Source organism: Arvicanthis niloticus, chromosome 17, assembly GCF_011762505.2.
Source record: "Arvicanthis niloticus isolate mArvNil1 chromosome 17, mArvNil1.pat.X, whole genome shotgun sequence".
Taxonomy (NCBI): domain Eukaryota; kingdom Metazoa; phylum Chordata; class Mammalia; order Rodentia; family Muridae; genus Arvicanthis; species Arvicanthis niloticus.
This window is the reverse complement of record NC_047674.1, coordinates 16,570,545-16,580,174: the sequence shown is the minus strand read 5'-3', so window position 1 is coordinate 16,580,174 and position 9,630 is coordinate 16,570,545. Positions and strand designations below refer to the sequence as shown.

The 9,630-nt window shown below is 44.6% G+C and overlaps 1 pseudogene; it reads left to right on the top strand.

Moving 5' to 3' along the window:
* The first annotated feature begins 1,271 nt into the window (after positions 1–1,271).
* On the top strand, positions 1,272–2,080 carry LOC117722695 (high mobility group protein B3 pseudogene; annotated as a pseudogene).
* The last annotated feature ends 7,550 nt before the right edge of the window (positions 2,081–9,630 follow it).

Genomic DNA, 9,630 nt, shown 5'->3' with positions numbered 1-9,630 from the left:
TCAACATCTCCCGATGCTCTGGTGTTCCGTGTGCAGGCAGGACCTCATCACATGCATGTGGATGTGCCTAAGTGTAGGCCAGCCAGTCTCTGCATTTACTGTTTCATTAACCACAGGCATTTCTAGTGTTTATGAGCCCCCAAACCCTTGTTCATATGGACTCTGTGCTGTGTGCTCCCTACCAGCTCAGGAGACAAAGGCCCAGTTCAGCTGCTGGTTTTGCAGAGGCTGGTCTCTAAGGTGTTCTGTCGGGTATGCTCACAGCTCATGAGAGTTAAATCAGGACACTGTGATAACCCAGGCTGATGTTCTGAGTTAGTCACCTGTGTGGACCGTCTTCCCCTTCATCCAGCCCAACACTTGAGTGTTGGCAGCTGGGATAACAGTCAGAGGGCCCACAGATGTTTTCCCACACCCAAAGGAGGAAAGGGTTCAGTTTCTCTCTTATCTTCTTCCTGCACCCCATCTTTACCAGGATGCATTTCCCAGAAAGCCTCATGAGCTAGGAGGATCCCTCACAGAGGGGTCTCCCCTGTTGTGGCCAGGTACTAGGCCTTCAAGGACTTGTGGCAGATAAGTTAGCCATGGACATCAGCCCCAGTTTCTCAGTGAGCCCAAGTCAAGGATGGCTCCCATCAAACCCTCTGAATAGGGCTCCCGGAAGTCCTTAGACCTGATCTTTCAAGACAGCTCTCAGTATGTTTTGCTCCTAGAGATACGGCTGATTTCCAGAGGTCCAAGCTGTCTTGTTCATCTCTAAGATTTAGAGTTCGAGTTCAGTTCAGACCTCTTCCTTAAGTAGAACAGTGTCTCTTCCCCTTCCTCAGTCAGTCTCTCCTCACTTGCCTCTCCATGAATAGTTCTTATCTTTCTGTCAACCCCATCCTCTCTCTGATCCACAGCCCTAACCATTTTCCTTTTAGCTCTGAAGCTCAGGAACAAACAAGGCAAGGTTATGTGAGAAGGCCCTGGGTCTGCTAACAGAAGCAACTCAGAGGGAGGCAGCACCTTTTGTACTCTCAACAATTCCCCCAGGGCTGGTCAATTCCCATCTCTCCATAGCCTTGTGACATTGGCTCATGAATTACTGGTGAATTCCATAGAAATCAGAGTAAGCTCTTCCAGGCCTAGAACCAGTAGAGAGCTTAACAGTGTGTGTGTGTGTGTGTGTGTGTGTGTGTGTGTGTGTGTGTGCATGCACCCCTACAAAGGAAAAACAAAACTGAGATTCTCCCTTTCAAAATAGAAGATCTTTACAGACTCATTTTCCTCTACAATCAGACTTCAATAAAAATTTTTCTCTGTGGAACAATACAGTCAGGATGGCTAAAGATGACCCCAAGAAACCAAAGGGCAAGATGTCTGCTTATGTCTTCTTCGTGCAGACATGCAGGGAAGAACCTAAGAAGAAAAACCCAGAGGTTCCGTCAATTTTTGTGTTTTCCAAGAAGTGCTCTGAGAGGTAGAAGACAATGTCTAGCAAAGAGAAATCCAAGTTTGGTGAAATGGCTAAGGCAGATAAAGTAGGTTATGATCAGGTGATGAAGGATTATGGACCAGCTAAAGGAGGCAAGAAGAAGAAGGACCTGAATGCCCCCAAAAGACCTCTGTCTGGATTTTTCTTATTCTGTTCCAAATTCTGCCTCAAAATCAAATCCACAAACCCTAGCATCTCTATTGGAGATGTGGCAAAAAAGCTGGGTGACATGTGGAATAACTTAAGTGACAGTGAAAAGCGGCCTTACAGTACCAAGGCAGCAAAGCTGAAGGAGAAGTGTGAGAAGGGTGTTGCTGACTGTAAGTCCAAAGGGAAGTTAAGGAAGGCGACAAGGGTTCTGCTAAAGTTGCCTGGAAAATAAATGAAAGAAGAGGAGGAGGAAGAGGAGGAAGATGAAGATGAATAAAACCTCTGTCTCCCTACAGAGTGAGTTCCAGGATAGCCAGGACTACACAGAGAAACCCTGTCTCGAAAAACAAAATGAAAAACCAAAAACAAACAAACAAACAAAACAAAAACAAAAAAACCTCTGTCTCCTTGTGAATACCTTAGAGTAGGAGGGCGTTGTGATCAACACATCTCTTATTTGAGTCGTGTCTATTGCCCTTGTTAGGTTTAATTACAAAATTTGATCACGGTCATATTGTAGTTTCTCAAAATGTCAGTGGTTTACATGAAGTGGCCGTGGGTGTCCCGAGCACCCTGAAACTGTATCAAAGTGGTACATAGCTCCAAACATTTTTAAAACATTCTGGTGTCCTCCTCATTCACTGTACTTTGCTATTGGTGTGACAAGGCATTTGAAGATGTGTTTCTGGCACTTTGTTCTCAACTTGTAAGATAGTGTTAACTATGTGGTTATTGGCTAGAAATCCTGAGCTGTCAACTGTACATATCTATAGTTTGTAAAGAGAACAAAACAGCAGGTCGGTGGTGGTGCATGCCTTTAATCCCAGCACTTGGGAGGCAGAGGCAGGTGGATTTCTGAATTTGAGGCCAGCCTGGTCTTCAGAGTGAGTTCCAGGACAGCCAAGGCTATACAGAGAAACCCTGTCTCGAAAAACAAAAACAATAAACAAAAAAAAACAAAACAAAAAAAAACCCAAAAAACAAACAAAATAAACAAAACAAAAAAAAAAAAAAAAAAAAAAAAAAGAAGAAGAAGAAGAAAAAGAGAAAAGAAAAAAAAAAAAAAAAAAAGAGAACAAAACAACCCAGATTCTTGATGCTCCTCGTTGATGTGGAGGCTGTGAGGGGAGGATGCCTTTTGGAGGGGGCGTGCACTGTGAGGCTGGACCTGATGATACTGCGGTGGGCATCCATTTAGCTTCAGGCTGTCTTGTTCGTGTATATAGTGGCATAGCATTCTGCTGACATTCTTAGTTGTAGAAAGACAGGGAGGGGTCAGCTGGCATGAGAAGTGTTTGGAGTTTTTCTTTAGTTAAGTCCAGTAGATTTTAAACTTTTTAAAGAAACTGTAAACTCACTGTCAGCAAAGCAAAGAACCACTGCATCAATGAAAGTACAAGAACCCTCTGTACCTAAACGCAATTTGCAACATTCTGTTATTTTTTGTATGTTTAGAGTGTTAAACTGTTTTTGAAGTTAAATAAACAGTATTACAATTAAAAAAAAAAAAAAAACTGTCTCTCTAGCAGGTAACTGAGCAGTAGGGGTAACCTGGGAACCAGGTCCCTCCCCTTCTCCACAAGAAAGGACCACAGGCTAATGTGTCTCATAGTAAATGTATACACTCTAAGTCTTTGTCTCATAACAATCTGTGATTCCTAATATAGCACAATGAGGAGGAAATTACCCACAGGTCGGCCAAACTTTAAATATATCCATTTTCCTTTACCAGTTTCTGGTCGGCCAAACTTTAAATATATCCATTTTCCTTTACCAGTTTCTGTTTTCTAATATCTTTGGAAGACAGAGAAGTAGAAAGTGCGGGTTTACCAAGACCTATGTTCCCAGCAACATTAGTGTTTAATCAACGTGTTCCTCACAAGGCCTCAGAGACAGAGTGAAACCAGGTTGGTGGGATCTTGCTCTTGGGCCTCAGGGGTTAGCAGTAATGCCAATTCCTTTGTGACAGGTCTTCATCCAGATATCTTTGTCCACTGCCAATCGCAAGATGAGGTTATGTCACCATCTGAAAGGTTGTCCAAGCTTACCTGTGCCCAGAAGGCTTATCAAGTTGTGAGGCGACTCCTATTGCCGTGTCTTTGTGCATGTCCACAGGGCACAGGGTGGACATCATGAGTGCATGCATATTTGGATATGTGTTGTGTCAGTGTGAACTGTCCCCACTGAGTTTGGGAGTGCAACAATGGAGGGTTTCAACCCAGGCCCTACACCAACACCTTGGTGACCTGTTTTCTCTCTATACATGACTGCCTTATCCATCTGCACAGGTGACATTCACAAGATGATTCTCAAAGTAGAGCTGTCCCAGGACAGTTTTCACAGGATGCAGAGCATGCAGGAGTTTGCTCTGACTCCGGAGTGGTACCGTGACTGCACACCTCAGTATCCCACCCACGCATGTCATCCTGGCCAGTGTGGAAAGCAGGAGGCAGACCACCAAGAGCATCTAATGGAGAGCATTCAATGAAGGGCTTGTAGTCCTGTGCTTACAGGAGGAAACCTAGAAGCAGAAATGACTGCTTCCTCCCCACCCTTTCCAGAACCCTCAGACCACCCTCTGTTCCTGCACAGTGGCTCTAGCAGACTGTTCTGCTCATACGCAAATCTGTTGTCATTCTTGTTCCTGACCCCTGGATTCCTCAGGTGCACAGGGCCCTCCAAGCCACTCAATTAGCCAGGCTGGCTTTGTTTATTTATTCACGGGGGAAGCGGACTAAACTGCTCCCCCTCCCTGTCAACCGTCCTAAATCACTCTGCCTTCCCAACCTATGGGGTGGGAAACTTCAAAGAACAAGGGAGGGGGAGGGGGGGGGGCTGATCAGCATATAAGGATGCTCAGAGAGTAGGAGACTTGAAAGAGACTTCAGCAGACTCCCAGAAGAACCACCGTTAATGTTGCTGCTTCTGGTCATGCCTGGGGTGGAGGGGTGAAGGGAGGGGGAGGGGGATCCCTGGGAAAAGCTTGCTAGGGTGTGCTTTTGTTTGTGTTTTTAAGAAGCACTGAAAACCACACTGACTAGTTCTGCAAGTCACAGTGTCTGGAAAGCTTAGGGCAGCCTGGTGTTAAAGTCAGAACTCAGGTGAAATGCCTGGACACCCCCAGGTGGGAAAGCAAACTCAGGGAAGAGTTTGAAAACCTTTAGTTTTTAACTCTGATAGTTTCTTATGAAAATTTCGTGTTTTGTTGCTGCTGCTTTGTTTTGTTTTTTGTTTTTGTTTTTGTTTTTCGTTTGTTTGGATTTTTTTTTTTTTTTTTTTTTTTTTTTTTTTTTTTTGCCATGGTTTTTCTAGCCTTGGCTGTCCTGGAACTCACTCTGTAGACCAGACTGGCCTTGAACTCAGAGATCCATTTGCCTCTGCCACCTAAGTGCTGGGATTAAGGCTTGAGCTACCGCCAACTGGTGTTTGTTTGTTTGTTTGTTTGTTTTTTAATTGAGACCTACATTAAAAACTTTAATAGGTTGAAACTGTGAGGTCTTGGACAAGACATTGTCCTGAAGATGAATTTCACAGCATTAGAACTTTGTGGGCAGAAAAATTATTTTTAAACTCCATCTCAGCCTAAAAGTACTGGTTTTTTCTTTTGAGAAAAACCTGTGGCTTTGCCAGCCCCTGAACTGAATACCTCGTCTTTACACTGTTAAAAACCTGCCCACCACTCCGAGGCCTGTGGAGGAAAGGTGGGGGCAGGGTGTTCTGTAGCACACACTGCCAGGGAGGCTGGCTTCTGCTTGTGACCATTGGTGCCAATCTGTCCTGTACTGGGAGAACGAATCCTGTACTTCTGAAGAGCTGCTGTTTGATAAATCACAGATGAGGGCCAGGAGGCCATGCCCTGGCGTAAGTGATAAGGGCTGACCTCTGAGAAGGGCCACATGACTCACCCCAGCCTCTGGGTTGAGGGACTGCAGGGCCCCCAGTGTTTATTCATCTTTGATGTACCTTGAAGAGGATTCTCCTTTGTGTATCTTGATGAGCTGGGCTAGAGGAACTTAGCCTGCATTTTGAAAGTAGAGCTTGGGTCTCAAGGAGATGCCAACAATATGCTAGAGCAAAGATATATGCAGGAGGGCACCCCACCCCACTCCCCTGCAGCAGACAGAAAAAAGACCAGGAGGGGAAGGGGACATGGCTGATTGCCATAATTGTGCATTTTATTGAGACATATCTTTGAGCTGGATACGTGCGTTGGGATAGTGGCATATTGGACGGTAACCTCCCGGAGCTGAAACCAGAATGACTGTGGAGTAGCACTTAAGGGTGTGTACTAAATACTCTTCCTGTGTAGAGTGAAAAATTATAAAGACCATTTTATGAAATATATACAGGCTTTTTCTTTACCCTAGACCTGAGCAAAAGAATGCAAGTTCCAGAAGGCGGAACTGAATGTAAGATTTCAGGCCTTCACTGCCCCAGGATACATTCCAGGTGGAGGACATTATCCCTGAATCAGAGGACACTTGCTGGATTAACATTCCTCAAGCCTCAGGGTGGGAAAAACCCAAAGCAAGAAGACACATTACTGACCACAGAGAAAGATACAAGTCATGTAGGTAGGGCTATGGCCGGAGCAAGTGAGAAATAGTTAACCTGAAGTAGTTGGTAATGACAGGGTAGGGCACAGTGACATGGTAAAACTACATTCTTAAGAATGAGTGTGCAGAGTGATTTTCACATGACTCTAAATCATTTGGGGTGGGTTCCTCTGAAATGTTCCACTATTTTTATGTTATGTATCCTTGACAACCCCTCACCCCACTTCCCACTCCCCTAGTTTGTGGTTTACCCCTTTAAAAACCCTCCTCAGACTGACTGGCTTCATCAAACTCTACTCCTGCGCGAGTGTACAGTTTAACCGCTGGCTGCCAGCTCTCTTCCCTAATAAACCTCTGCTGATTGCATCCAGGTACAGTGTCTTGTAGTTTGTGGGTGGCCGCGACTTTCCGAGACTTGAGTAAGGGTCTCCCGAGTTTGGGGGTCTTCACCTGTTGCTGTGAAGATTCTCTGTCAAAAGTAATTTAAGAGAGAAAGGGTTGATTTTGGCTCACAGACTGAGGATACCATCCATCATGGGGGAGGGAGGGAGGAGATCACTGCCCCAGGGGCATGAGGCAGCTGGCCACATGGCACCTGATGAGTGGAGCTGCTCAGGTCACTTCCTCATTTTTATCAATCAGGTACCCCAGTCAAAGAGAAGGTGTGTAAACTCTGGCTTCCTATGCCGGCCCTTGCTCTGGATGATGATGCAAAGCTCTTTATACTTATAAATGAATACCTAGGCCTTAAGCTAGGCTTGCTCCCGACTAGTTCTTAACTCAATATCCCGTTTATACTTACCTAAGTTCTGCCATGTGGCTGGTTGCCTCTCCTCAGTTTCATATGTCCGATTTCCTCAGAGTCCTGATGGCAAATCTCTCGCATCTCTCTCCTTCCCAGAGTTCCTATCTCTGCCCAGAAGTACCAGCCATCCACTCCTGCCTGCCTATAGGCTGTTGGCTTTTTATTAAGGCCAATCAGAGAGTGCATGAGGCAGGCATGGAAGGATAAAGACACACCTTTGCACAGTGAACAAAAAGATTATCCCAACAGAGGTGCCACATGCACTCTGGCAGAAGTCTCCTCTCTTCCTTCAGTTTCTCTGCAAATACCCTTTCTGCTAGGGTACATGGTGGTATACCACCTTTAATCCCAGTACTAGGGAGGCAGAGGCAGGCAGATCTCTGAGTTTGAAACTACCTGGGTCTACAGAGTGAGTTCCAGTACAGCCAGAGCTACACAGAGAAACACGGACTTGAAAAAGAAAAAAAAAAAAAAAAAAGAAAAGAAAAAGACAAGGAAAAGGAAGGAAGGAAGGAAGGAAGGAAAGGAGGGAGGGAGGGAGGAAGGAAGGAAGGAAGGAAGGAAGGAAGGAAGACCCTTTCAGATATACCCAGAGGTTCCTTTCCTTGGTGATTCTACAGTAAGTCAACAGTGAAGGTTAACCATCATTATAATTTTCTTATGATAAGTACCAAAGAAGAATAAATAATAAATCAAAGGATAAGGGCACCTCTCAATCTTTATAATTCTGAATCTTAGTTTTTCTGTTGCCTTCCAATACAACATTATCCCACACATAACCAGCTAAAGGATAGTTCTCAAATGTGTCACATGCTGGCTGAAGTTCTATATCTTAGTTTTATTTCCCGATTTTGTGATAAAATACTCTGACAAAAGTGACTTAAGTGAGAAGGGATTTATTTGGCTCATGATTCTACAGTACAGTCCATCATGGCAGAAAAGTTGAAGCAGCAGGCCACATACAGTCAAAAGCAGAGAACAGTGACTGAATGCCAGTGTGCAGCTCACTTCATTCTTATGCAATCCTGGATCTCCTGCTTAGGGAATGGTGCCGCCCACAGTAGCCTGGATTCTCCCCACCTCAATTAGTAGATTCAAGATAGTCCACCACAGACACGTTCCTCACAGGCTAACCTGATCTAGACAATCTCTCATTGACACTGTCTTCCCAGGTGACTGTAGATTATATGAAGTTGACAATTAAAGCTGAGCATCATAGTCCACTATACACATTTCCGACAGCCTATTCTGAAGATGCAGATGATTTGGGGCCCCCAGTATTCTCATGGCTACGGGAAAATGAGGAGTAAATCCAGGGAGAAAAAAAAAAAAAAACCTTAAAGTTTCAGCCAGGAATGACATATTGATATTTCTGCTCAGGTTTCATTGCCAAAAAAACCCCACGTCTCTAAGATTCTTCTCAATGGGGTGGGATACAGACTTTACCCACAGAAGGGTCTAGATCCACATGAGACTGGCAGTAACAAGAACTTGTTCCTTGGTATCCATGGGGAATTGGCTACTTACTGAGTATGAAGTTACTATGACCCACAGATGTTCATATGAGATCCTGTAACGATTACTTTTAATCGGCATTGTCTTCTGCCTTGTTTTAACCAACTCTAGATTATGTATAACACCTAATGAGGTGCATGTGCTTTAGGGATAATGGCAGTAAAGTTTGGAAGAACATGGCTATGCATGTCAAGAGCAATGAATGAAACTTTGAGCAGGATTAGAAGGATTAGGAGATGTGGCCTTGTTGGAGGAAGTGTGTCACTGGGGGTGGGCTTTCAAGTTTCAAAAGCCTCTCTCTCTCTCTCTCTCTCTCTCTCTCTCTCTCTCTCTCTCTCTCTCTCTCTCTCTGTCTCTCCCTCTCTCCCTCCCTCTCCCCCTTTCCCTGATGCCTGTGGATGTGGATCAGGATGTAAAGCTCTCAGCTATTACTCCACTGCCATGCTTGTCTGCTGTCTGCCATATTGCTCATGGGCTAACTCTTTGAAACTGCAAGCAAGCCCTCAATTAAACGCTTTCTTCTACAAGAGTTGCCTTGATCATGGTATCTCCTCAATAGAACAGTGACAAAAATAGGAAGAAAAGCTAATAACAGAGAATAGTAATGAGAGCAACCTTCAAGCAAACATGCTTAGAGACTACAACTAGAAGCCCTTCCTCCCAGGCTTTAGTCTCCAGCCTATTACTCCAATAGGATTGATTATGTCCCTTCTGATTGGAGATCTGACCCCACATGTGTTGCCTTTATTTGGGTTTTTGCTTTATATTCTAGGGACCACTTAGAACTATTTGAATTCTACCTGTAAACAGAACCTCTGCATCTTGCCTGCAAAACCAGAACAACTTGTGCCCACAAAGCATGGGTTCATGTCCACTTCAACCTCGAGCCTTTTCTGGTCTTCTACTATGATCCTCAGCTTGTCAGCCTCTATTACCTCATCATTACACTACTACAAGATGCCAGCACAGCACCTAGCTAAAGGTTTAAAAAAAAGAAAGAAAGAAAGAAAGATACCCTGCTAGTTAAGCCATACCCCAAAGCCACTCCTAGAAAGTAGGTGTCCTGGAGAGTTGTTGCCATCCAACAATGAAGACTGACAAAGGACAGAGCACTCTCTAGCCCCATC